The sequence below is a fragment of the Urocitellus parryii genome, chromosome 7 (genome assembly GCF_045843805.1).
Source record: "Urocitellus parryii isolate mUroPar1 chromosome 7, mUroPar1.hap1, whole genome shotgun sequence".
In the NCBI taxonomy this organism is placed as follows: Eukaryota; Metazoa; Chordata; class Mammalia; order Rodentia; family Sciuridae; genus Urocitellus; species Urocitellus parryii.
Window position 1 is genome coordinate 138,998,677 of NC_135537.1, and position 26,786 is coordinate 139,025,462.

Sequence of the window (26,786 nt, forward strand, 5' to 3'; positions counted from 1 at the left end):
AAAAAATTTATATATATATATATATATATATATATATATATATATATGTAAGTAGGAAATAAAAAAGTCCCTGGCTCAATGATGGAGACACTTTAAAAAGCTCAAGAGGAGTCAGGCACAGTGGCATGTGTCTATAATCCCAGCAGTTTGGGAGGCTGAGGCAGGAGGATCTCGAATTCAAAGCCAGCCTCAGCAACTCAGTGAGGCCCTAAGTGTCTCAGCAAGACCCTGCCTCAAAATAAATAAATAAAGGGGCTGGGAATGTGGCTCAGTGGTTGAGCACCCTTGGGTTCAATCCCTGGTACCATAAACAAACAAACAAAACTCAAGAGGAGGGAAATGAGAATAATCCTATCACTGCAAAATAAAAGCATGAATGGAAACCCTGCTCAAGATAAAATGCAGTAGGTATGGGAAACACAGATTTTAAACTTTAGAAACATGTTGGCAAGGATGTTATTCAGTGAACTAGCTGCATAGAGTCCCCTGGAGGGTGGCACCAGGCCAGCAGGAGGACAGCCAGCATGGGTGTGGCATGGGGTCCTGGGGACAGAGTCTGATGAAGGGTGGTCCCCCAGGCATGGGTGAGACAAGATGTAAATGGAGTCCAGGGGGAAGTCTGTGCGTTTCTCCAGGGTATGGCCTCCACCGGCTCATGTCAAGCTCAGCCCTACTTGCTTTCCCCAGCCTTGACCACCCTGGTCCTTCCTTCCTGAGGCCCCTCTCACCCTATCAGGGCTCACTCTCTCCTGCCCAGTCAAGCCTGGTGGCAAGTCTCCACCAGCTGGTTCACAATCCCCCTTCCTAGAGTGGCCGCTCCCCATGACCACCAGTTCTACCTCTCCTCCAGTCCCACCTCTCTGCCTTTGCTCTTGCTGCCCCAGGACCCCAAATGTCCCTCCCCTCAACTTCATCCTTCAAGAGCCAGCCATTGGCACCACACCTTGAAGCCTTCCTTGACTGCCCCTTCCTTCTAGAAAGTGCCTCTCCCTTCCCTGAAGCTCCCTCAACGGCTCACAAGTCACTCTCCTCCAGCGTGAGACAAATGCCACCTTACTGCACTCATGTCTGCTTCTCCTGGACAAAGTGTGCATGTGCACCATCTTTGTGCCCACTTTATTCTTTCATTCCACATATATTAATTGAGCACCTACTACATGCCAGACCTTGTACTAGGACTGGGGAGACAACGATGAGCAAGACAGAGGCTGCAAGAAGCCCCTCTGGAGGGCTGGATGAGGGCAGCAGGAGGGTATTCAGCATGGCCGGGACTCACATCTTAGAAGAGGAGGAAAACAACAACAAAAAAAATCACTAAACAAATAAACATAAATCTTTCAGGACAAGTCATGATCACAGCTATGACACACCGGTGCCAGGGGCTATGAATATGAATGCCCATGCAGATGGAAGAGTCGGAGAGGTGCCACAGAGGAAGTGACATTAAACTGAGGCTAGAGAGGTGAGCAGAGGGAGTTGGGTACACTTTCTAGGCGCATAATAGGTGCTTGCTAAAGACTTGTGCAATAACCCGGCAGAAATCCTGAGTGTGTACTGGGTTGCTCCAGACACCTCCCCCACCTCTTACTGTCTTGCCACACTCCCACTAAACCTAGGGGAGTTTTACAACCAACTCACCCCAGCAGATAACAGGACACGTCCACCTGCGTCACCCTGCAAGGCACTTGCCACAATGTAAGGTGGCTCTCTACTCAGAATCCCCCCCCACCCCACCCCCGTCACTACGGATGGTGCCACCACCACTTGTGCTAGAAGAACAAATGGGTTTCATCTTGTGTGCAGATTCCCAAGCACTGAGCATGGCGGCCTGGAACATAACACTCAGAAGGGTAGAAAGGCTACCCCTGGTCCCAGTGGGAAGGTGCCATGATTGATTAGTGACGTCTACCACGAAGCAGAAATAGCAGCAGCACACAGGCCACACATTTTCCTTGCCACATGGGGTCCCATAAAGGACTATCCAGGCAAGAAATTTCCTTCAGCTCTAATGGCCTGGAAGAGCATTTGGCCTCTGGTACCCACTTCGGACGACAGGAACCACACCACTCATATTTTTTTCCTGCCTTGACTGCTCACCGGCTCAGAAGTCTAGTTCAAGTATAGTAAACTGTGTATACACCGGGGGCCTGAGATGTATTCTAATTCTCCCCCTGGTTTTGACCTTCTAGATGACCTTCATTTTTCCTGATCTTTTTTATGGGTTTCTATTTAATTACATATACTTATATAAACATGCATATGGTATAAATATACCTAAGTATATATACATATATGCACACATATATGTATCAATCTACACAAAGGCCTGGTATATAGCACCTACTTTTTTTTTAACCTTTTTGTTATAAATACATGTTTTTATATTTCTTGTTTTTAGTGCTGGGGATCACATCCCTGGCCTCACACACACTAAGCAGGCCCTCTACCTCCCAGCCACCCTCTCGGCCCTGTCTTCCTTATACATACACAGACAAATATGTATTCTCATAGGCATCCTTGTGTAGGCAATTTCTTTCTTTCTTTCGTTTGTTTGTTTTTTGATATTGGGGATTGAACTCAGGGACATTCTAATACTGAGCTACACCCCCATCCCTTTTTAATTTTGGAACAGGGTCTCACTACGTTGCTGAGGCTGATGTTGAACTTGCAGTCCTCCTGCCTCAGCATCTTGAGTAGCTGGGATTATGGGCGTGCACCACTGTGCCTGGCACATCCTCAATTTCTTTTCTTTCTTTTTTTTTTTTTTTGGCACCAGGGATTGAACTCAGGGGTGCTTAACCACTAAGCCACATCTCTGGGGCCTTTTTTGTTTTATTTAGAGACAGGGCTTGCTCAGTTGCTCAGGGCTTCACTAAGATGCTGAGGCTGACCTTGAACTCGTGACCTTCCTGCCTCAGCCTCCCAAACGGCTGGGATTACAGGCGTGCGCTACTGCCACCCTCAATTTCTTTATGGAACATGATGGAGGAAGGAATGGATGGATGGAAAGATAACAGATTGGGAAGAAAACACGAAAGAATAAGGCAGAGTCTTTGCCTGAAAGAATCTGAATTCACTTGCCCTCTGTGATGGTCAGAGACAGGAATTAGACTTCAGAAGCCAGGCTTTTAGTTTCAGCTCTGATCATCTATGTGACTGTGAAGGGAAAGAACTGCACACTCATACACAAACTCTCTCTCACACACACACACACCCCCCACCCTCCAACCCAAGATTTTTATCAACTACTAAATGCCCACCCCACAACCTGCCCTACTTCCTTCACCCAGTGGTAGCAAATGAACTGCAGAGGTTGGCGCTGCTCTATGCAGCCAAGTCTATGCACACCACAGCAATTAGTATTAGGAGCAACATTTGAGGCAACAGCATTCAGCCATAAATAATAAGGCACCCGACTGCACGCCCTCCTTACAAATGCGGTAGGAATTCAAAGAGAAAGGAGCCATTAGAAGCTGCATTTGCATTCAAAGTGTCCTTGTCCCCTCCTCTGATGTCTGAGGGCAGTGGCTGACTGAAGGACTTCGACTCCTTGCTTCTCCCAGCAAGAGAGAAAGCCCCAGCCAAGATCAATAGTGCTCCTCGAGACTGGAGGCGGCTGCCCCAGTGCCAGGAGCCTGGTCCCCATGGCCCCGCAGTCTCCTGACCACAGAGTCCCCGCAGAAAGGGTGGCACCATGCATATCACCTGCGCCGGTTGAAAAGGGATGAGAGGGCGAGCTGCCAACAGTGGGTCATGTGGGCGGTGAACCCTCGCACTCGCCTCCCGCCGGACTTCACAGACACATCATGTCCCCTCCTGTCCCCAATCACAGGCCCATTGATTCCACAGTCACCAGGGCTCCAGCCGCCTGAATCAGCACCACTGCGCGCCAAACAGCAGGTGAAAATGAGACAATGACAGTAACTGGGGTCCTTTTCAACAAGTTTTTCAGGAGGGCAATAGTCAGGCATTTTTTTTCTGGGGGAACTGACGGAATTCACACAGATAGTTAGACTGTTTCTAAACTCTGGAATGTTCCCTGCCCAGTGAAAGGCTGAGAGTGAAGGGCAAAAAAAGGAGGGGTGACAGACAGCTGTCTGCAAACTAATTCAAGTGACAAAGTCTTGTGTAGTTCATCCCTAGGGGCCCACTGATGGGGCTCTAAGCTATCCAAAGTGGGGATGGGGACAACTTTTGAAATAAGGTAGCCGGGCATTCTGCTCCCCAGCCTTGCTGTAGCTGCCCAGCCACCAGGCAGGAGGATTTCGAGTTCAAGGCCAGCCTCAGCAATTTAGTGAAGCGCTAAGCAACTCAGGGAAACCCTGTCTCTAAGTAAAATACAAAATAGGGCTGGGGATGTGGTCAGTGGTTGAGTGCCCCTGAGTTCAATCCCTGGTATACCCCAAACCCCGCAAAAAAAAAAAAAAAAAGAATCTGGGAAATGACTTGGGGGTGTAGCTCACTGATTGAGCCCTGGTAAAGGCACTGGGTTCAGTTCTCAGTACCACGAAAAAAAAAAAAAATTCTGGGAAATGATTTGGGAGACTAAGGCAGGAGAATCAGAAGTTTGAGTCAGCCTTAGCAACTTAGGGAGATACTGTCTCAAAAAATTTGTTTATTATTATTATTATTATTTAATGAAAGGAGGCCATAACTCAGTAGTAGAGCACCTGCAGACTGCAGGTGAGGCCCTGGGTTCCACCCCCAGCACCACCAAAAAGAAGAAGAAAGAAAATGGGGTGGGAGGAACTACGGTGGTGGGAGGAGCTATGGGGTGGGAGGAGTTACTGGGTGGGAGGAGCTACGGGTGGGAGGAGCTGCGGGGGTGGGAGGAGCTGCGGGACTGAGCTCACTGCTCTCTAAGACAGCAGGATGCAAACTTATCAAGTGCCGGAGGCGCCATTCTCCCCATGTGAAATGACCAACTAAGAGACACAGAAAGGCTAACTGCAGTGTAAGAAAGAAGAGAGGCCTGTACAAAGACTGGGGCAGACACAGGCAGAAGGGGCTCCGGGCTTCCCCCAGTGCATGCACTGACCCAGCCTCCTGAGCCCTGGGTGTGCGGCTCCCCTTCTGCTTCTATGATGCACTCTGGTCCTTGGCAACGAACTCCCTTTCTCCTCCTTCTCTACTGTTTGAAACCAGCCCTGATCAGCACATTGTTCTCATAGTTTGACCAACAGGACAGACACCTACTTGCTTACCTCCCCGGCCATTCTCTGAGCTGATTGGGAATACCTGTGGGAGCAGTCCTACCCGATTTTTCTGGTGAGCCTGAACCCTCCATCCTACTCCATTCTATCACAAGTGCATTTTTCATGTTAAACTATTTTGGGGGGTGTGTGGTAGTGGGGCCCGAATCCAGGGGCCTTAACCACTGAGCCACATCCTCACCCCTTTTTTATATTTTATGTAGAGACAGGGTCTCACTGAGTTGCTTAGTGCCTCCCTTTTGCTGAGGCTGGCTTTGAACTTGAGATCCTCCTGCCTCAGCCTCGTAGGCTGCTGGGATTACGGGCGTGGGCCACTGTGCTCGTCCTAAACCACGATTACTTAAGCTCTTCCCGTCCTTCTAATTAATTTTCCAAAGTTAGCGTGTGGTCTTTGCCCCTTACACTATGTATCCATGGAGGCTTTATTTTCATGACTTTATAACGTCTGGTTTACAATAGTTCCACCGCCCACATCTTTGCTCTGCCCAGTCACCTTGCCCTTCCTCCCACCACCTCAGGAAAAAAAGAGTCAACTAACAGGTGAAGTGCACAAGGTGTCTGTGTGTTTTGTGTAGCTTCAGAGTTAGATTGATATTGACGGGCACAGATTTAGTCTTGTCATTGTGTTCACACGTTGGGGGGAAAAATCAGTTTATTAAACATTTCATGTCACTGCATCCAAACTTTGCCAGACTGGAAACTTGGAAACCTTCTCTGTGCAGTGATTTTTCATTTTAGTTTTCACAACCTGGAGATCAGACTGTTGCTTTTGCATGGTGTATGTAGTGACTCATGACTGGAGTTTGCTTTGTTCTATAGTATCTGCACTCCTTGTGTTTTTCAAGAGCTATTTTGCAAACAGATGATGTATTTCTCCATTGAAAACACAATAAATTTTAAAGAGAGAGAGAGAGAGAGAGAGAGAGAGAGAGAGAGAGAGAGAGAGAGAGAGAGAAAGAACAAAAATACTTGTGGGCAGCTAGGCCACTGTCAAATTCCAGAATATTTTCATCTTGTTCTGGTGGCACATGCCTGTAATGCCAGTTAACTCAGGAGGCTGAGGCTGGAGGATCACAGGTTGGAGGCCACACTGGCCAGTTTACAGAGGAAATAAAAAGATCTGGGGATGTAACTCAGTGCTAGAACACCCCTGAGTTCTATCAACAGTACCACAAAAACCAACCAACCCAGGGGTATTCAAATCAGTGGCTAGGAAGAGAGAGATTTCAGTGGTAGAGCTCCAGGGTGTATCTCCTTCTAGCAGGGCGACCTGGATAACAAGCCTCCCTGAAATGCAGGTTCCTTGTACCTTGGCCTCTGCAGCTACATCCTAGATCCTCTCCTGGCCCTCTCCAATCTACCCTCACTGTTGTCACAGTGAGCTCTTCAAAATGCCAGCCCTGTCATGGAACTACCCTACTTAAAATCTCCCCAGTGCACTGAGAATAAAACCAAAATCTTTACCCACCTGGGGCCTTTCTGCAAGCACTACAATACTACTACATGGAAGTCTTTCCCCAACCCTCTCTCCACAATCTCTTTTGCCTAATGAACTCCATCTTTTAAAAAAAAATGGTTTTTTTTTTATTAGTCCCATCATTGAGATATAATTCACAAACCATAAAACTGGCACTTTTGAAGTTTGCAGTTGGGTGGGTTTCAGTCGATTCAGAGTTGTGCAATCCCCACCACTATCAAATTCCAGAACATTTTCCTCACTCCAGAAAGAAACCATTAGCAGTCTTTCTAATGCCTCTCTTCTGCACGGCCCCTGGAAACCACGGATCTACTTTCTGTCTTATGGATTTGCATATTCTGGGCATTGAATATAAATGGAATCACAAGATATGTGACCTTTCTTATTCATGACTTCATTGTTTTTTCCTGTTTTAATCTTTATTGTTTTTATCCCTTCTCTTGGCTTTGGGTTAAACTCACTGTTCTTTTTCCATTTTCTTAAAGTGGAAGATCATTAATTTGAAGTCTTTCTTCTTTCTTAATATAGGCCTGTCTATGGTTATAAGTTTTGCAAGTTTTGGTATGTTTTCATTTTCATTTATCTTAAGGTTTTTATTTTATTTTTTAATTTTCTTATGGTCCTGGGGATTGAACCTGGGGTGCTCTATCACTGTTACATCCCTAGCCCTTTTTTTTAGTTTTTATTTTTATTTTTTAGGGTCTCGCTAAGTGGCAGAGGCTGGCCTTGAACTTTTGATCTTCCTGCTTCAATCTCCCTGGTAGCTGGGATGATAGGTGTGCACCGTCATACCTGACTCATCTCAAAGTACTTTCTAATTTCTTTTGAAATTTCTTCTTTGACCCCTTGATTATTTAGGAGTGCATTTACTTTCCACATTTGTGAATTCCTCAAATTTCTTTTTCATTTCTGATTTCTAATTTTCATTCCCCTTTATCAGAGAACATACTTTGGAGGACTTCAGTCCTTTTCTATGTATTGAAACTTGTATTACAGCTTAATGCGTGATCTCTTCTGTAGGATGCTTTAAATGCACTGCAGAGTGAGTGGTCTACAGATGTTAAGCAAGCCTGGTTGCTTTATAGTGTTATTCCAATCTTTTATTTCCTTGTTCATCCTCTTCCTCCTTGTTCTATTCATTAAAGTCAGACCTTGAAGAATCTGGCTTTTATTGTTGAACTATTTCTCCCTTCTTGTATTAGTTTTGCTTAGTGTATTTTGAGAACCTGTTATTAGGTGCGTATGTTTATAATGGTTATGTTATCTTGATAGATTTTCTCTTCTGATCATTACAAAATATCCTTATTAGTCTTCAGTAAGAGTTTTTATATTAAAGTTGATTCAGTCTGACATTTTAGTTACTTCAATTTTCTCTTAGATCCTGCTTACATAGTAGGTATTTTTTCTATCCTTTGACTTTCTATTGGTATCTCTTGTAGATACTTTGATCATAATTTTTTATTGTTTTTAAGTTCATTCTGCAATCGCTTTTTATTGGAGTGTCCAGTCCATCTGAATTTAATATAATTCCTAGTGAGACAGGATTTATAATATTTTGTAATTTGTTTTCTATATGTCTTATGTCCTTCTTGTCTTAAATTTCTGTCTTCTTTTGTGTTAAGTTGGCATTTTCTAGCATACCTTCTAATTATCTTTTATCACATTTTAAAGTTATTTTCTTAGCAGTTGCCTTGGAGATTATAATTATTTTTCCCCCCAGTGCTGATAATTGAACACAGGGCCTCATACATGTTGGGCAAGGACTGTACCATAGAGCCATATCTCCAGTTCATACAATTAATATTTTAATTTAAAACAATCTATTTTGGATAAATACTGACTTAATTTCAATAGATTAAATATTGCTCTACCATTCCATCACATGCTGCATGATATTTCAGTCAATGGCAGAATATATGACAACAGTGGCCCCGTAAGATTACATCACTTGGTGGTGCGGTAGCCATCTCCTGTAAGAACTCTTTAGATATCTGCACGATAACAAAATTGCCTAGTGATGTGTTTCTCAGAACACGTCCCTGTCATTAAGTGACGTGTGACTCTTCTTTTCCCTCCCCCTTCCTTTGTGCTTCTATTGTCATACACATTATCTTTGCACATGATAAGCCTGTCAGTAGAGTTTTGTAATTATTGCTTTATTTCGTTGTCTTTTTAATCAGGAGAAGAAAAGAATTACAAACAAAATACACTTAGACCTTTAAAAGTGCTCCTTATTTCCTCAAGTCACAGATTTGAGTCACTCTCTAATCTTTTCAAATCTGCCTGAAGGACTCCCTTGAGTATTTTTTTATAGGGCATGTCTGCTAACAACAGATTTTTCTCAGTTTTTATTGATCTCCAATGCCTTGATTTCTCCTTCTTTTTACAATACCTTTATTTTATTTATTTATTTTTTTATGTGGTGCTGAGGATAGAACCCAGGGCCTCGCACGTGCTAGGCGAGTGCTCTACCGCTGAGCCACAACCCCAGCCCCTCTCCTTCATTTCTGAAGGATAGTTTTTCTGAACATAGAGTTCCTGTCTAACGGCTTCTTTCAGCATTTTTGACCATGTCATTCCACTGCCTTCTGGCTCCCGTGGCTTCTGATGAGACATCAGCAGTGAAGTTGACCTTGTTAAGGATCCCTAAGGACTGAGGATCCTTCAGTTCTGATCCCAGACATCTCCTCCCTGGATCAGGTCGGACTCTTTGGTACCCATACTCTTTCTTAGAGTAGGGAATACCGGGGATTGAACTCAGGGGCACTCAACCACTGAGCCACATCCCCAGCCCCATTTTGTGTTTTATTTAGAGACAGAGTCTCACTGAGTTGTTTAGCACCTCCCTGGCTTTGAACTCGAGATCCTCCTGCCTCAGCCTCCTGAGCTGCTGGGATTACAGGTGTGCACCACTGTGCCCGGCTGTACCTATACTCTTACACTTTGAATTGTCCTTTGTAGTGATTATTGCCAATGTAATCGAATCATTAATGATAAAAATAGCTCTTTAATATGTGCTCATAAGTTCCATAAGACAAAAACCAGGCCCGCTCCCCAGAAGCAGCACAGTGCCTGGCCTGCTATCGACTTTCAATAAATACTTACTGAGTGAATGAATGGAACTCATCCTAAAGGAAGCTGAATTACTGGTCTCACCTTTTCACTCCCTGTCTTAGTATTAAATAGCCACACCCCACAGTGGCCTGCTGGTGGGAAGGTACTTCCCTGCCCCTTGGCTTGGGGTTGGCCTGTGACTGGCTTTGCCCAATGGGCTGTGCATGATATCTTGTGAGAAAAGGCTTGTGCGATTGAACTCTCTCTCGGACTCCTGCCTGTCCCCTGAAAGATACACGCCTTGGGTGTCACTGGTCCAAGTGGGATCAGAGACACATGGAACAAACCCAAACCCAACTCACAGCATGAAGCCAACCAAGTCCCACTGAGAACAGCCTAGATCAGCGAACCTCACCCAACCCACAGAAATAAATACTTACTGTAAGAGAGAAATAAATACTTACTGCCATATGCCAGCGGGTTTCAGATGGTTTGTGACGCTACAGTATTGTGGCAATCAATGCCTAAGACATATGCACTGGGAAATCTGAAGACTGGGAGGAAGTCCTGGGGAAGGTCTTCTATGTGGTCCTTTATATGGCCCACAATTGGGTCCAGATGGATTCTCTGGGTAGTTCCACTTCCCTGCTCCTCAATCTTTGGAGATGTGTCTTACCTTCCTCCCTCAAGCCTGCACTCCCAGCCCTCCCCAAGTCTACTTCTAGCTCCTCTAGATTTGCCTCCATTTGCTGTCCATCCTCAGGTCTGTCCCAGAGCCCAACATAACCCCTAAGGGTCCATGAGTCCATGTTTTAGCAGAGCTCACACAATCAACTTCCCAGAAGTTGACAATCCCATAACTGAGATACTCATCTCCAGTACCACCTCCTGGAGCAGCCCAGAGTGTACTAAGCACCTAGCACAGTGCAAGGCACACGCGAGAGGTGCTTGCTTAGAGTTAGGGTATGTCCTCCCCACTCTGTCCCCTTACCAATTCCACCCCTTTGCCTGAGAGTTCATCTTCACAGCAGAAAACCTGTGGTTCCTTCTCTGCTGTGGGGCTGGGAGGGGGATACGCCTTCCTCTATCTCAGAGGCTGAGCTGTCTTACTTCCTTGACGGATACTCCAGACTATGACGAGGAGGGGACAAGACAGGGGCGGGCACAGCACGTGTCTTTCTATGGCAACTCTGCTCAGTGCCTGATCTAAAATTTTATTTATTCATTCCAAATGTATCGCTGCCTATTTCAAGGAGGGCTTGAGGCAGTTTAGGGGCTAAATGTAATAAAAATAAACAACTTAAGGATCAAAGAGAACAGAGGCCAAGCAGAAAGGAAAAAAATGTCACCAGCAATCTGATGATTTAGACTGAGCAACAACACATCTTGCTACAAGCTCTCTAGCAGCCAGAGACAAGGCAGCGGAGGGGCTGTGGACCTCAACACCAGCCCAAAGACAGCAGCAGCCATGAGAGGGAGCCCCACTCAAAGAGCTCCCAGCCCCCAGGGACACTCCTCGGGGCAAACTAGGGAGACCCCAACACTCTCAATAACAGCCACCACCATGGACCATAAGCTTTTATGCTTCATATGTGACTTCGCATTTAATGCTCATGATAATGCCTCAGACACTCTCATGACTCTTACTCTACAGATGAGGACACTGGGGGGCCCAAGGTCACAGCAATGTCTCAAGGTCACAAAATGGGGAACAGGTAGAACCAGGATGAAAACCGATTCCAGGGCTAGGGGTCCGACTCAGAGGCACAGCACTTGCCTAGAACACTCGAGGCTCTGGGTCCAATCCCCAGCACCAGAAAATAAATAACTGTAACTTATAAAAAATACCTTCACAGGAATGTCCTAACACTGCCAGCTGCGGTGGCATACACCTATCATCTCAGCTACTTGAGGCTGAGGCTGGAGAATCAGACATTTGAGCCCAGCCTGGGCAACTTAGCAAGGCCTTGTCTCTTAAATAAAAATATTTTTTGAAAGGGGTGAGCATGTAGCTCAGGGGTAGGGTGCTTGCCCAGCATGCTCGAGGCCCTGGGCTCATTCTCCAGTACCAAAGAGAGAGAGAGACAGACAGACAGACAGACAGACTGAGAGAGACAGAGAGAGAGAGAGAGAGAGAGAGAGAGAGAGAAGCCAGAACCTCAGCCCTTAACCTGTAAGCATCCAGCCTGCTCTTTCTGGACCCAGAGCATCCTTCTACCCTGAGTGTGGCCTCTGGGTCTGGGCAGGCCCTTTTCCCTGCTGAGGCCTCATTCCCACACTTCTCAAGGCCTTCCCTGAGGACTGCCCATCACCTCCTTGCCTCCTGGTGAGGCCTCTGCAGAGTGCTTGCCTGTATTCGCTGCCAACCTGTAGAGATGGGTCTTACCCTCCTCCCCACAATTGAACCTGCCCTCCCTACACACACCCCCTGCCCGCCTAGCCCTCCTCTCAGTGACAAACTTCTAGCTCCTCCCAACTTGCCTCCACTTGCCATCCATCCCCCAAGCCTGTCCCAGTGCCCAACACCAGCACCCGAAGGGCCCATATTCTACATCTGTTAGCAGAGCTCATCATGGGAGAGTACCATACAGCAAACCTCATCAAGGCAATGACCCCCATGGTGCAGACCTTTAGCCCCTAGCTGAGCTGCCCCGTGAATCCACACTCCGGACATCAGAAGAAGTGGTTGCAGACCAGATGCCCCCTTGGCCTGTCCTTTCTACCCTAACCTCAGAGCATGACCTGGATGGAAATTCAACTTACAAAAGCAACTTCTCCTTCCTATAGGGTCATTCACTCCTCAATTTCCCCCTTTGCTAAATTAGTTCCCAATCTCCCTGTCAAGGGTGACCCAGTTCTCCCTGTGGGGCCAGAACCCGACAATGGGTCTGTGGGCCACCTGAGGCCAGGTCAGCCTCCGGGAATCCTTTGTGACATCAGAAGAGGTCCCCCTTTGTGGGAGCACTTAGAAACGCTGATAAACTGATAAGGTGAAAACAGGACATTTCACATCCATTCGTTAGAAAATAGTCGTAAGGAGCCATACACAACTCTTATCCACATGGTGTCCTCAGATAGTGCTCCACCTGCAAAAGTGACCTGGGCACCCTCAGCCTACGCACAAATCAAATGAGAAACTCAAAACAGTTACCCACTCAGCAGAGCTCGAGAAAGGGAGACTGCCAGGATCTGAATATTTGGGTCCCCCCCACAATTTTTTGAAATCTTAATAGGGCCCTACATTATTACCCTATAGACGTGCATGATTACACTACCAGTGTGACTCTGCATGTGTTCAGCCTGAGAAAGGAGACGTTGTGCTCCATTTGTGTACCATGTGTCCAAGTGCATCCTACTGTCATATATAACTAATTAGAACAATTTAAAAAATTTACTTAGGACTTGCTAAGTTGCCCAGGCTGACTTGAACTAGCCATCCACCCGTCTCAGCCTCCTGAACCACTTGGGATCCTAGGTGTGCACCACTGCACCCTGCACCGTGTCTGGTCCCTACTTAGTTCAAGTTTAAAGTGCAAGGTCAGAATAAACTCAGAAGAGTGGGAGGTCTTTGTGTCTAAGTCAAGGTCATGGTACTGCAGAGAAGTGGCTTCTGGAAATTAAGAAACCCTGTAGCAGAATTGGAAATGGCGGATGGAAAAAAGTCATGGGCATCTGCTCTCAGAAAGGGCCACCATGGTGGGGAGGGAAGAAGCAAGACCTGGGCAAAGGCAGGCCACCTCCTGGCTCCGGCCACAGCTAGGACCGATTCTTACCGTGTGGGGTTGGAAATGATTTCACATTCATCTCTGACCTTTTCTTAGCCAGCTTCACCGGTAGCACCTTCCTCTTGATCAAATGCACTCCCAGATGCTGACATTAACAAGGACAAGCACTGTGACAATTCAGAGACCAGTTGAAATTGGGTCTTTTTCTGTCACGAATCTGTATGATTCGATAACATTTTAAAAAGAAACCAAAAGGGAACTCATTTCCCTTTTCAATTTCAGATGAGGCCCCCACTTGGAGCAGAACAACTTAGATGTGAGTCTTTCTGTTGTTGTTGTCATTGAAGATGCACTCAATACCATTTTTTTTAATGTGGTGCTGAGGATCGAACCCAGTGCCTCACACGTGCTAGGGGAGCGCTCTACCACTGAGCCACAACCCCAGCCCTAGCTGTGAGTTTTCTTAAACAAACACATCCCTGAGGAATGGCATGAAAGAACTTTAGATTGAACCTTTGTTTTCTTCTCATTGCACCAAACACCCCCTCACCTAATCCCTCTATGTGCTCTATCAAGGAGCAAGAGGGGTGAACCCGGGTTCCAGAAATTAAGTCCAGAAAATAACACACTCTCCTGCATTTCACCTTCCAAATTAAGCCAGTGTTCTCCATTAGCTTTCTGCTGGGGACTAGGAGAGAATTGTTTCAAAACTGAGAATTGAATTTAAAGTAAGGAGAGGGAAAGAGGGGGAAAAAAAAAAAAAGCAGCTCACCAAGCCCAGATGTTGGGAGTAGTTTGCTTGAACTCAGAGCCTGGTAAAAAGTTAGGCAACTGCTCTTTCTACCACTACGCCACACTCCCAGCCTGCTGCAAGCTTTTTAAATTAGCTCTAATGTGATCTAAAGCGACTGCCTGTTTGAGAGTCCGTTTTGTCAGCCCAGGAATCCATCTGTTTGAATGGGGTCATGGGGCTGTGGCTGTAGCTCAGGGGATAGAGTGCATGCTTAGCATGCATGAAGCCCTGGGCATGAGTCCCAGCACCAGAACAAAACTAAATGAAAAATTAATGGGTCATGTAAAAACTCAGTACTGTTTAAAGGCCACTTATTTACTCTCAGTTTTAGCAATGTGAGAGGCACTCTCCACCTAATTTTTTTATTCTAGTCATTGATGAGAGACACTGTATCTATGTGGGTTCTTTGGTTATTATAAGCAACAGAAGTCAAGTCTGGCTGACTGAAGCAGAAAGGAATTCACTGGAGGAATATCTTGTAGCTGAGAATCAATAGGAAGGCTGAAGATTCTGATGTGGAAGAAAAGAGGAGTTCTGATAATGGTAAGAAACTGAGCCTCAAAGTCTCATCAGCTGCCAGGATGGGAATAAGTGGCTCCAATTATCCTTTCCATCCTTGCTTCAGTTGCTCCAGGTTCAGATCCCAGAATGGAGCGCCCAGGGAGGTAGCCCAGTCCCACCCCTGCCCTGGATGATGACTAGATGCACAGGTACGTTCGCTTTATCGAAGTGACACAGGTAGTTCACTTATGTGTGCAACTCTCCGAACGGATGTTGTGCTTCAGTTGAAAAGATAAATTTACACTTAGCCTAGGATCTAGCCATTCTTCTGCTAAGAGAAGTAAATCATGTAAAAGAAATGATATCTATAAAAGGAATGAAAAATATGTCAACATGAAGATTTATAGCCACTCCATTTTTAACAATCAAAAGCTAAAAACAACTCAGGTATCCATCAGCAGGCAATTTGGATGAGCAAGCTGTACATATTCCTACAAAGAAATACCATAAAGCAGTAAGAAGGAAGGCAAACACTGATATAGCATCGGGAAGACTCTCAAAAACCTTTAGTCAAGTGAGAAGTCTTTCACAAAAGGGCACATATTGTATGATTCCATCTAAATGAAGTTCTAGCTCAGGCAAAATTAATCTACAATGGAAAAGGAATAATAAATTAGAGGCTGATTCTGGGGGAGTGGATGGGGATTGACCAGGAAGGGTCATGAAGGAACTTTCTGGGCTCATGGTTATGTTCTCTATCTTCATAGGGGTCTGGATCACCCAGGTCTCTGCATTTATCTCAGTTCATTGGAGAGAACATGTAAGATTTGTGCATTTCATTGTCTGTGCATTTTACCACAAAAGGATCATAAACAAATATTGAATTTTAGTTAATGGCAAGCTTGCTGAAGTATCTGACTGTTTTGTTCATCAAAAGATGCTATTAAGATGGTGAAAAGGCAAGCCACATACTGCGAGAAGTATTTGCAACACATAATAGGGGCCGGATTAGTACCACATCGTGAATGCATGAAGATCTCCTAGGAATCGATAACAATCTAATAAGGGGAAAAGCCGGTAAAGAAAAGTACAAGATGTGCAAACGAGAAAACACAAATAGCTCATAAACCTACTCGGCCTCAATAATAATCAGTGACATGCCAATTTAACTCACAGTGAACCCTCGGTTCACACAGGCCAGGTTGGCATAAATTAGACATCTGGATGATACTAAGAACCAGAGAGGATGTGGGGTAACAGGTACTGAGACCCATGACTTCCGGGAGGGACAGGAGATGACGATGCACACAACCTGTCCCCTATAATTCCACTCCTAGGTATACATTCTGGAGATGCCTACACCTGGGAAGGATGTTGGTAACAAGAGAGAAAAGCAGAAACAACCCCCATGTCCATCAACAAGTGGAAGGGGTAAATCAGGCATCTTTGCACAAGGCAGTAAAGAGGGAATGAACTACGGTGACATTTAACAAGAGGATGAGTCTCAAGAACACACTCACTTACCAATGTAGCTATTAAAAAGTGGGGATAGAACACAAAAGTAAAAGTTCAAATGCATACAAAAATCAAACAATCAATTCAGGATATAAATCTGTGTTGTAAGGCTCTAAAGAACAGCACATGAAGGATTATAGTGAAATTGATGTGAGCATTCCCTCTAGGGATAGGAAGGGGAGAAGATCCCTTTAAGGAGAACCTTAAAAGCAATTTTTAAAGGGTTAGTGGGGCTCTCTTAAGTTAGCTGGGCAGATGTCTGCTTTATTAGTTTTCTTAAACAATACATATATGTTTTATATGCTCTTTTTTTTGACCAGAGATTGAACCCAGGGATGCTTAACCACTAAGCCACATCCCCAGTCCCCTACTTTATAAAAAATATTTTTTTAGTTGCCAACGGACTTTATTTTATTTATTTATATGTGGTGCTGAGAATTGAACTCAGTGCCTCACACATGCTACGCAAGCAGTCTATCACTGAGCCACAACCCCAGCCCATCCTTTTGAGACAGGGCCTCGCTAAATTGCTGAAACTGCCTTTGAACTTGCAATCCTCCTGCCTCAGCCTCTCGAATCGCTGGCATTATAGGTGTGTGCCACCACAACTGGCTGTTCTATTGCTTTTAATATGTATATTTCAAAATTAAAAATTTAACAATAACCTTCAGCTAAGACAGCAGAGAACACAGCTATTTGGGAGGTTGAAGTGGGATGATTAATTGAGTCCAAGAGTTTGAGACTGGCCTGGGCAACATAGTAAGACCCTGTTGCAAACAAATAAATAAAGATATAGATATATATGAAACATTCTTACATTCCGACGATATTCAGTTACAAAGAAAATGAGGGGTTGGTGGTACAGCTCAATGGTAGAGCACTTGCGTAGCATCCTTGAAGCCCTGGGTTCAATTCCCAGCACCAAAACAAGAAAGAAAAAAAAGAAAAGAAAAAAGAAAGAGAAAATGAGAGGAAACAGATTATATTTCCAACAGCAATAATAAAACACAAAACAGGGCTGGGATTGTAGCTCAGTGTTAGAGTGCCTGCAACAACAACAACAACAACAAAAAAAAAATGCATGTCTTCCATAAAGAAAACCAGGAAATGCTACTGGGCGCTATAAAAGGAAAGATGTGCCAGGCCCCTCTTAATCCCAAGCAACTCAGGAGGCTCACGCAGGAGGATCACAAGTTCAAAGCCAGCCTCAGCAACTTAGCCAGGCCCTAAGCAACCCTATCTCTAAATAAAATATAAAAAAGGGCTGGGGATGTGGCTCAGTGGGTGAGTTCCCCTGGGTTCAATTTTTAGTACCAAAAAAAAAAAAGGAGAGATGACAGAAAACAAGACATGAAGGAATGAAAACGAGACGGACCATACTTCTGAACAGGAAAACTCAGTATATTTATCATTTTATAAGTTTAATGAGGTTTTGATTTTATATATATATATATATATATATATATATGAATGGAATGACTACTAATTTCATGCAGAAGAGGGATGCATCACTAAGGAAAGCTGGAAAGGGAATTTTCATGGCCGGACATCAAAATATACAAACCTGTAACAAAAAAAAATATAACAGTGAAGGGAAAGGAGACAGACTCGTGAAAAAACAGAAAGCTAGAAGCCAACCTGTTTGCACACTCTAATAAAGCTGACATTTCAAGTCGGTTGGAGGAAAGAAGAAAGATCCCTAAAAATCCCCTCCCCGAGCTGGGAGGCTGAGGGGCCGGGGAAGAGAGAGGTTCTCTCTGCTTCTCTTCTGTACTTTCTGGCTTTTGAACCACACGACAGAATGAACTGAACATTCCGAATCAAAAAAGCCACAATCTGAAATGCTCCAAAATCCAAAACTTTTTGAGTGCTGATACGATGCCACAAGCAGAAAATTCCACACTATAAAACTTGCTTTGTCCATAAAATTATTTCAAATATCACATAAATTACCTTCGGGTATGGGTATAAGATGTATATGAAACAGAAATAAATTTCTAAATTTCATATTTAGACCTGGGTCCCATTCCCCAAGATGCTTCATTATGTATTTGCAAATAAATTTCAAAATCCAAAAACATCCCAAACTCCAAACGCTTCTTGTTCCACGAATTTAGGATAATGGAGACTCAATCTGTAATGTACATTCAAAAAATTAAATTCAATTCAAAAAACTAAACTCAATATATAGTTATTGGGGAAAGAAAGTGAACCCAAAGAACTGGTCGATGGTGTGTACAAACCAGGAGCATACCTGGCATCGTAAACCAAAATAAATTTCAACTGGGTTAGAGTTGAACATAGAGCAGAATGGAAAGACTGAAACCCAAAAAGAAAATATTGGTGAGTATATATCTGACCTCGGGGTGGGGGAAGACCTTTCAAACCCAAAAGCAAAGGAAGAAATTATAAAATGAAAGAACTGAGAGACTGAGTCACACATGTTGGTCAGCTCAGGAGGCTATCACAAAGCACCGTAGATTGGTGACTTCCTCCAAAGATATTTATTTCTCCTCCATCTGTAGGCTGCTAAGTCCAAGGTTAGGGAGCCAGTTGATTCGGTTCCTGGTGAGGCTCTTTCCTGGCCAGCAAACTGCTGCCTTCTCCCGGGCGTCCTCACGTGGCCTTTCCTTGGGGCATGTGAGGGGATAAGAAGAGAGCTGTCTGCGGCCTCTTCTCAAAAGGGCACTAATCCTACTGATCAGGGCCCTAGCCTTCTGACCTCTTTCAACCCTAATTACTTCCTTCCTTTAGGGCTTCAGCCTATGAATTTGGGGGAACACAAACATTCAATCCATAAACATTTAAAACTTCTCTCTATAATAACCATAAAAGAAAAAGACCAAACTGAGGGGGAAATATTTGTGACATAGGTCAGTCAATACTTTCATAGATAAGTAACATTAAATAAAATACAGGTTATAAAATTCTCCATATAATGTGTTCTAAAAAAATTGTTTTTTTTTAAATATCTTTATTTATTATTTATTTATTTTTATGTGGTGCTGAGGATCAAACCCAGGGCCTCACACCTGCAAGACAAGTGCTCTGCCACTGAGCTACAGCCCGCCCACCACACAACACTCAGAAGGAGGGGGAGCCTCGCACAGCCTCATACTTGATGTGTGACCCATGTTACCAAAGATCCAGCAAGAAACCTCTGAAAGAAGCCCAGGGGAGGAGGGCATGATGGGGAGCTGGAATCAGAGAAACTCTTGCCTTGTGGAAAAGGGAAAGGTTTATTTGTAATGACGCTAAAGGGACAGACTTAAAAGCTGTATCATTGAGCCATCTCCCCAGCCCCTGTGTGTGTATATATATATATATATATATATATATATTTTAATTTTTTAATATCTTTATTTTATTTTGCTTATTTATATGTGATGCTGGGAATCGAATGCAGTGCTTCACATGTATAAGGCAAGCGCTCTACCGCTGAGCTACAACTCCAGCCCCCCTGTGTATATTTTTATAAAAGATATCATTCTGCATGTATCACTTTGAAACTGGCTCTTTTCACTTTTCAATCTTAGAGATTTATCCATGTTGTTCTATAAAGATCTATCTTTTTCAAAGTTGCATAGTATTCTAACATTTGAAAATATGAGTTCATGCAGTTATCCTTCCACACCACCAGCAGATGTGAAAACTGTACCATTTTCACCACTGCAAACTGCACACAGCCTGTTCCAGAATCTGTCACCTATGCACAGGTACCAGAGTGTTGTTGTTGTTGTTGTTGTTGTTGTTGTTTTGGGGGGGAGGGGGGTATTTGTGCTAAAGATTGAACCCAGAGCCTCAAGCATGCTAAGCACATGTTCTATAACTGAGCTAACCCCTCTTTCATGTGCCAGTTTCTTTCCGGTAGATCCTGAGTGGTAGAATCGCTATGCTGGAAGGCTGCCTCTCTTTTTATTTTAACAGGCCCGATCCCGGTTGAGTCCCCTGTGATGCTCCTTTCCACACCTCATAGCCCATGGATTATCCATCTGATCACTATGAATTTTTTTTGTTGTTGTTTTGGCCCAACATTTTGGCCTACCTGGCTTATTCTGTGCCTTGTTTTTCTTTTGTTGTTGTTGTTGTTATTATATATATAATATATATATATATATATATAATATATGTATATTGTTTGCAGACCTTTATTTTATGTATTTATATGCAATGCTGAGAAACGAATCCAGTGCCTCACACATGCCAGGCAAGTGCTCTATGGCTGAGCCTGAGCCCCAGCCCCTGTGCCTTGGTTTTAATCCCATCATTCTTCCTCACTATTCAAGTTGCCATCTAACAATGAGAGAGGCTGTCCCCATCACTGGCAGCATCCAAGCTCAAGCCAAGGGCTGGGAATATAGCTCAGTTGGTAGAGTGCTTGCCTTGCAGGCAAAAGGCCCTGGGTTCAATCCCCAGCACCATCCCCCAGGCCAAAAAAAAAAAAAAGGCTCAAGCCAAATGGTTCGTGGTCACCTATCCTGGCCTCTGATGGAGAGGACCCTTGAATGGGGCAGGAAATCCTTCCAACTCCAAAATTCTTGAATCTTGGCAGTGAATAGGGGAGGGGGCTATGCAAGGGGAAACTTTACAAACCTGGCATCAGCTTAACCATGTGGATGGGCCAGACCCAAAGATGAGAAGGCACCAACATGTAAATGAGGCAGGAGTGCAGCCGCAGCAGGAGTCCAGCAGGGCTGGCCCTCAGAGGGTGTGCACCTCATGTCCAGGAAAACCCACCATCAACTCCGTGTTGCCCACGGCGGACACAGCAGCATGCAACTGATTAATTGTCCAGGGTGGAAGAAGTGCTTTTACGTAAGGTGCCAACCACAGAACTGCGGGCTTACATAAGGCGCCTGGGTATTTTTAGCAGCACATAACTGCTGTGTGAATGGTAGGGCCACTCTCAGCGCCAGGGCCGCTACTTTATAGGCTGCTCAGTCCTTGAGATGCTGGTGTTTGCAGGCCCCTGGCGGCGGCTGCAGGGCTGAGGATGTCTGGGCTCAGGCTGCTCCACCATATTCTGCAGTTCCCCCAGGCCACCCTGACTCACTTACCCCCCAGGGAGGGCATCCAGGGATCAGGCCTGGGCTGCTTTAGGGACTGGACCCAGCCCAGCAGTCACCTGCAAGCTAAGCAGGCTCCCTCACAAAGCCAGGGGGACAGAAGGGACAGGAAGAAACCAGAGTTGACCCTGGCTCGAATCACAGCCCAAGCAGACCCACTCCAGAACCTGTGTGCACACCCTCACCTCCCACCTGTCATGAGAAGTCCAAGCTTCCAGGTACAGTGAAGTCAAAGGTGTGGACTCTTATTTACTCTCATATTTACATCCTGGGTTTAAGAGTCATTGCTTCCTCTTTTGATGTAAAATATAACGCATATAAAGAAGGACACATAAAAACTGACGAATTCTGACAATATGAACACATCTATGTGACCAACATCTAGATTAAAAAATAATAATAATAAGCCAAGGGTGGCATCGGCCTGAAGCTCCAGGTACTGGGGAAGCTGAGCCTGGAGGATGGTTGAGCCCAGAGGATGGCTTGAGCTCAGGAGTTCAAGGCCAACCCGGGCTAAACTGACCAGGTTGGCCTTGAACTTGCAATCCTCCTTCCTCAGCCTCCCAAGTCCCTGGGATCACAAGCATGTGCCACCACCCCAGCTCACCCATTCATTCTTGAAACAAAGTTCTTCCATTGTCCGTACAGTGCCAGGTAGAATACTGACCACAGGGGTCAGACGTTCTAGGACTAAAGCCTAATTCCTTCACGTCCTGTGTCTTTTGAAAAACACTCGACCTCTCTATGCCTCATTTTCCTTGCCTATAAAATGGGAACAACATAGTACTTCATTTCTTTTGATTCTGGAGATTGAACACAGGGGTGTTTTACCACTGAGCTCCATTCCAGTCCTTTATATATATATTTTTTTTAATTTTTGAGATGAAGTCTTGCTAAGTTACTGAGGGTCTCACTAAATTGCTGTGGCTGGCCTCAAACTTGGGATCCTCAGTCCCCCAAGTCTCTGAGATTACAGAAATTATAGGCCCAGGGCTTTACTTGCAAGGTGAGCTCTCTAGCAACTGAGCTACAACCCCAGCCCAACAATAACAGTACTTTCAATTCCACTTCATGGAGGATTAAATAAGGTAAGTGTCAGCACCCTGAGCACTTGGTCAGGGTGAGTAGCTCTGACCACTGCCAAAGGCACCCTGTCCTCCTTAACACCTCCAGGGTACCCTGCTCTGGGTGGTTCCTGCCAGGATGTCTATGAGCAAAGACCTCAGAGAAGAGGAGACAGCAGCTGAAGACAGGCACCTACAACACCTCTCTCCAGAGCCAGGGCTGCACCACACCGACTCCTCCTGGTCCCTCTTCCTCTCCAGCATCCCAAATGCTGTCCTTTTAACCATGGCATGCTGTGAGTCACTCCAAATGTCACCTAAACCAGGGTCATCATTTCAGGGGCACTATTAATAGTGGGCCAACAGCCTGGTGACAACCTGCTGGACACCAACAATATCCCGAAATTGCTGCCTGGAAAAAAAAAAACAATTTTTTTCTTTTGTTTTAGTGTCTATGCAAAAGAAGTAAAGAGGAGAATTTTTTTTTTTTTTTAAAGCGACAAAGATTGAAAAAGCCCCTTGAAGCATACAGTGCAGAGACCTAAGAGCAAGAGACTTGGGCCTCACACTACTGGTTGTCATGGTAACGGGATTTCACAGCAGGAGCTCATTTTCATATGACAGTGACCTGTGGGAGAAGGGAAGGACATTCTCCTAAAGAAACTTAGTTGAAGGCCTTCTGGGGTGGAGGGTTAGTTTTGTTTACCAAAAAAAAAGGCATTTAAAAGGGGCTTGGGGGAAAGAAATGACCCAGGGCCCTTGCAAAGTTCTCTTCTCCATTTAATCCATAATTCTTACTGAAAACCATACCAGAAAAGAGCCCTTTCCAAGACCTCAGTCTCCCTGAGTCACTAGTCCCACCTGACCATCTGTCTGTTACAAAGTCCTTTCCTGGAGTCCAGGGGAGTCCCAAGCAACCAACAAACCAAGCGGCCAGTATGTCCTGCACAACAGGGCCAGGTGCCAAGGGGACACTGAAGATGCAGACCATCTATGCTTTCTGGACAAACAGTCTCGAGAGTCAGACAGCATCAAGTTTCCACCTCCACTCTGTACACCTGCCAACTATGTGACTCTGGCAGGCCCCTGGTCCTCTCTGCATCCCCATGGACAAGATGAGCACAATAACCCTAAGGCCTAAAGGTCTGGGGCTGGAGCTCAAGGCAGAGCTCTTGCGTAGCATGTGCAAAGCCCTGGGTTCAGTTCCCAGTCCCATAAGAAAGAAGAAGAGAGAGAGAGACAAAATCAGATTAAGCCTTCAGAATCCTAATGCCTCGTCTCTGAGTGGTGCAAGGACAACACAAAAAGAGGGACTGTCCAGACTGATTAGCACACTGCTCAACACGGGCCACGGAATGACCCACTGGATAAACAGCTGCTATGGCTATGAGCAGGAAAGGCAGGTCTCAGTGTCTTGTACCCAATGCAATGGGAGGCTGACAGCAGAGAACAAAGTGTTGAATTGTGTGGGGCAACCTGTAACCAACCCATCAGTGAGCCCAGAAGAACAGGCTGAGCAGAATCTGGGAAAACGGAACAGTCTTGGAGGAAGAAGGAACTTGAACTGGACTTTGAAGGATGTTGGGAAGTGTTCTTGGAGGTCTGCGGGTGGGAAGGCCTTTATTAATCACCCATAGGGTGCCTGGACCTAGGGGTTCAGGGAGAAAGGGAACAGACTTCCATCAGAGACAGGAGGGGCTGTGAATCAGCAGCAACTGCAGCACAGGGCTAGGAAAGGGGCAGCAGGAGGGAGGGAGGGAGAACCAAGCTTTGCAAGGAAATAGCATCTAAGCCAAGTAGCACAGGGTAGGGGCAAGAAGGCGACAACAGGTAGAGAGGTCAGAAGGTGCAGGACTGGACAAGGTTTGAGAGTGAGGCCACATGACTGAGACCCTTCACAGGCAGGGGAGGAGCTGAGCTCTACAAGAGAAGGAATCTAGGAGATAAGTGACAAGTTAAAAGGGACACTCATTTTAGAGGTGACACGCTGGATGGATGCTGCATGGTCTGGCAGCAGAGAAGCCAGCTAAGAAACCTGGGTACTCTGGCCTAGGATGTCCCAGGCCTAGAAGAGTGGGTCACAAAGGAGAGGGGAGAGGCAGAGACACTTCAGAGACAAGCGTGGCATGACAGAGTGGGGGAAACCCACAGATGACAAGCGAGAGAGGGCACTTCCTGGGAAGAAGAGTCCAGACTTGGATGTGCTGAGTTTGTGGTGACCCTGGGGCACCCAGTGGAGCACAACAGGACAGGGGTGGACAGCAGAGGCAGTGCTCCTGGAGGACTCCTGCAGATAGCCCCATACATAGGGCCTGGAAAACGGTCCCAGAAAAGAGGGAAGAGGTTCAGAAAAGGAAAAGGAACAATCAAGAATGAGGAACCACGCCAGGAGAGACACTACCCAGAAATGACAGCAGACAAGGCTGCAAAGAGGACATGGGCATACAGGGGTCAGCTTCCCAGGGCACAGGAGGATGGAGGGCCCACCCAAGAGCAGTGTTTGGAAAGAAGATGACTTTCAGGAAAGCGGTTTAGCAGTTTCAGCAAAGTGGCAGGGCCAGCAGCCAGGCTGCAGAGGATTAAGGGGAGGGTGGAGGGAAGGAGGTGCAGGTGCACGGCACTTGTGTGTGTGGGGGGATGTGACAGTGAGAGAAAAGAGGAAGCAGAGCTTATTGCTCAGGCACCTGGTTTTCTTTTTTGCTATGAGAAGCCAAGTGGATGTCAGAGGCAGGGAGTCAGAGGATCTGGGAGACCCAGGTGAGGGTGCACTCGCTCCAGATGTGGGGGCGGGGCGGGGCAGAGCCTGGACCGCAGTGCTGGCAGATCCGCTGCTCTCACCAGGGTCTCCAGGGATATCTTTTCACTCCTCCTCCCCTGAGACTGCAAGGAGGATCACAGGTTCCTTGCTGCCAGATGGAGGGTGACACACAGTTCACCTGAACTCCCTAGCTTTGATCTCCATGAGGGCAGATTTCCACCTTCAGCACATACCTCTCCCCAGGGCAACCCCTGGGGTGTGACAGACCACCCACATAGATAATCAGGCCTCTCTGGCATCTGAGCAGACAGGCAGGAGTCTAGAATCCCGGGCCTCCCAACAGAGCGCTCTCTGCAGTCCAAGGAAGGAGACTTCTGCACCACTGCTCAGGTGGCCTAGTCTCACTGCGAACCCAGGGCCGTCGCCTGAGCAAGGACTGAAACACTTCCCCCCAACCTCTGCCTGATTGTTGGGAATAGGTTTCTGGAGTGGAAAAACAAGCTAGGGGTAGGGCTGTCGGGATGAAAGAGGTGGGCAGGGCGCACGGCGGGATCGTGCCTCACCAGGGAGGAAACACTTCCATCGCGCACTCACACTCTCCTGGGTGCCAATATGCCCTCGGAATCCCACTCCTAACCACCTAATCACGGGCGGCAGCAAAGTCCAGCGCCCAGAACCGCCAAGGAGCCCTACGCCAATCATCTGGAGAGTTCGATCGATCGCCACCCTGTGCCAGGCCAAGTGCGGATGGGCGAGGGCGTGCCACCCCCACGCAGGTTCCCGCAGGCCGCCGCGGCCACCCCGAGGCCCCTCCCGCCGCACGTGCGCGCCGGCCCGGCGCTGGGTAAACACAGCACTTGTTGACTCGCTCTCCCGAAGCGCTCACCCTAGCGCCGCCTGGTGTCCGCAGTCCTCTGCGCCCTCCCCCATTCGGTCGCCCCCGCCTTGCCCGCCGCCCTGAGCTGGGGGCGCACGATCTGCTCCACCAAGGACCCTGGCCAGGTTGTGGGCGAATGCACAAGCCAAGTGTGCAGAAGGCCTGGCCCAGGGGCTGTCCCGGGCAACTCGGGTGCAGCCCCAGACTCGAGCAAGGCCATCGGCGGGTGCGGCCGGGAAGGGCAGCTGGGCTCCCGGCCCTGCCCGCGCCCCGCCGGCCCCTAAGGCTCGCCCCCACCCCACCTACAGAACTCTCAGGTCCCAGCCGCTGCTCGGGCACCTCCCCGCGCGCCCCCCTTCGGCCCCCGCAGCGAAGCCCAACGGACTCCTAGGCGATCAGAGGCTGGGACCCGAAAGGGGGGCGGCCCCACTTTCGCCACACTTACCTGGGGGCTCGGCCCAGCCGCCCGGCGCGCTCCCTGGCTGCCCTCTGGCGGCGGCAACGAGTACTGGGCGCGCTCCCTACCCCGCCCCGCCCCGCTCCGCCCCTCTGCGACCTGGTACCTGTTGCTGCCGGTTACCTGGTATACAAGGGCCCCTCTGGATGACTGTTGTCCACCCAGAACGGGTGTTGAGGGCTCCTTCTTATTAATGGATAACTAATAGCACTGTTTTTTCTCTGAGCAGCTTCAAGTCCCTAAACCCAAATCTGATGCCTCTATTTATAGAAATTACCCATTCTAA

At 46.6% G+C, this 26,786-nt stretch overlaps 1 protein-coding gene across 1 annotated transcript in view; it reads right to left on the reverse strand.

Annotated features, from left to right (window-relative positions):
- Positions 1-26,525, reverse strand: part of Rph3al (rabphilin 3A like (without C2 domains)) — a 149,721-nt gene extending 123,196 nt beyond the window's left edge. The window contains exon 1 of the mRNA XM_026388869.2: positions 26,489-26,525. The gene's annotated coding sequence lies outside the window, so the exon portion shown is untranslated. The remainder of the gene's footprint in view (positions 1-26,488) is intronic.
- Positions 26,526-26,786: the final 261 nt, after the last annotated feature.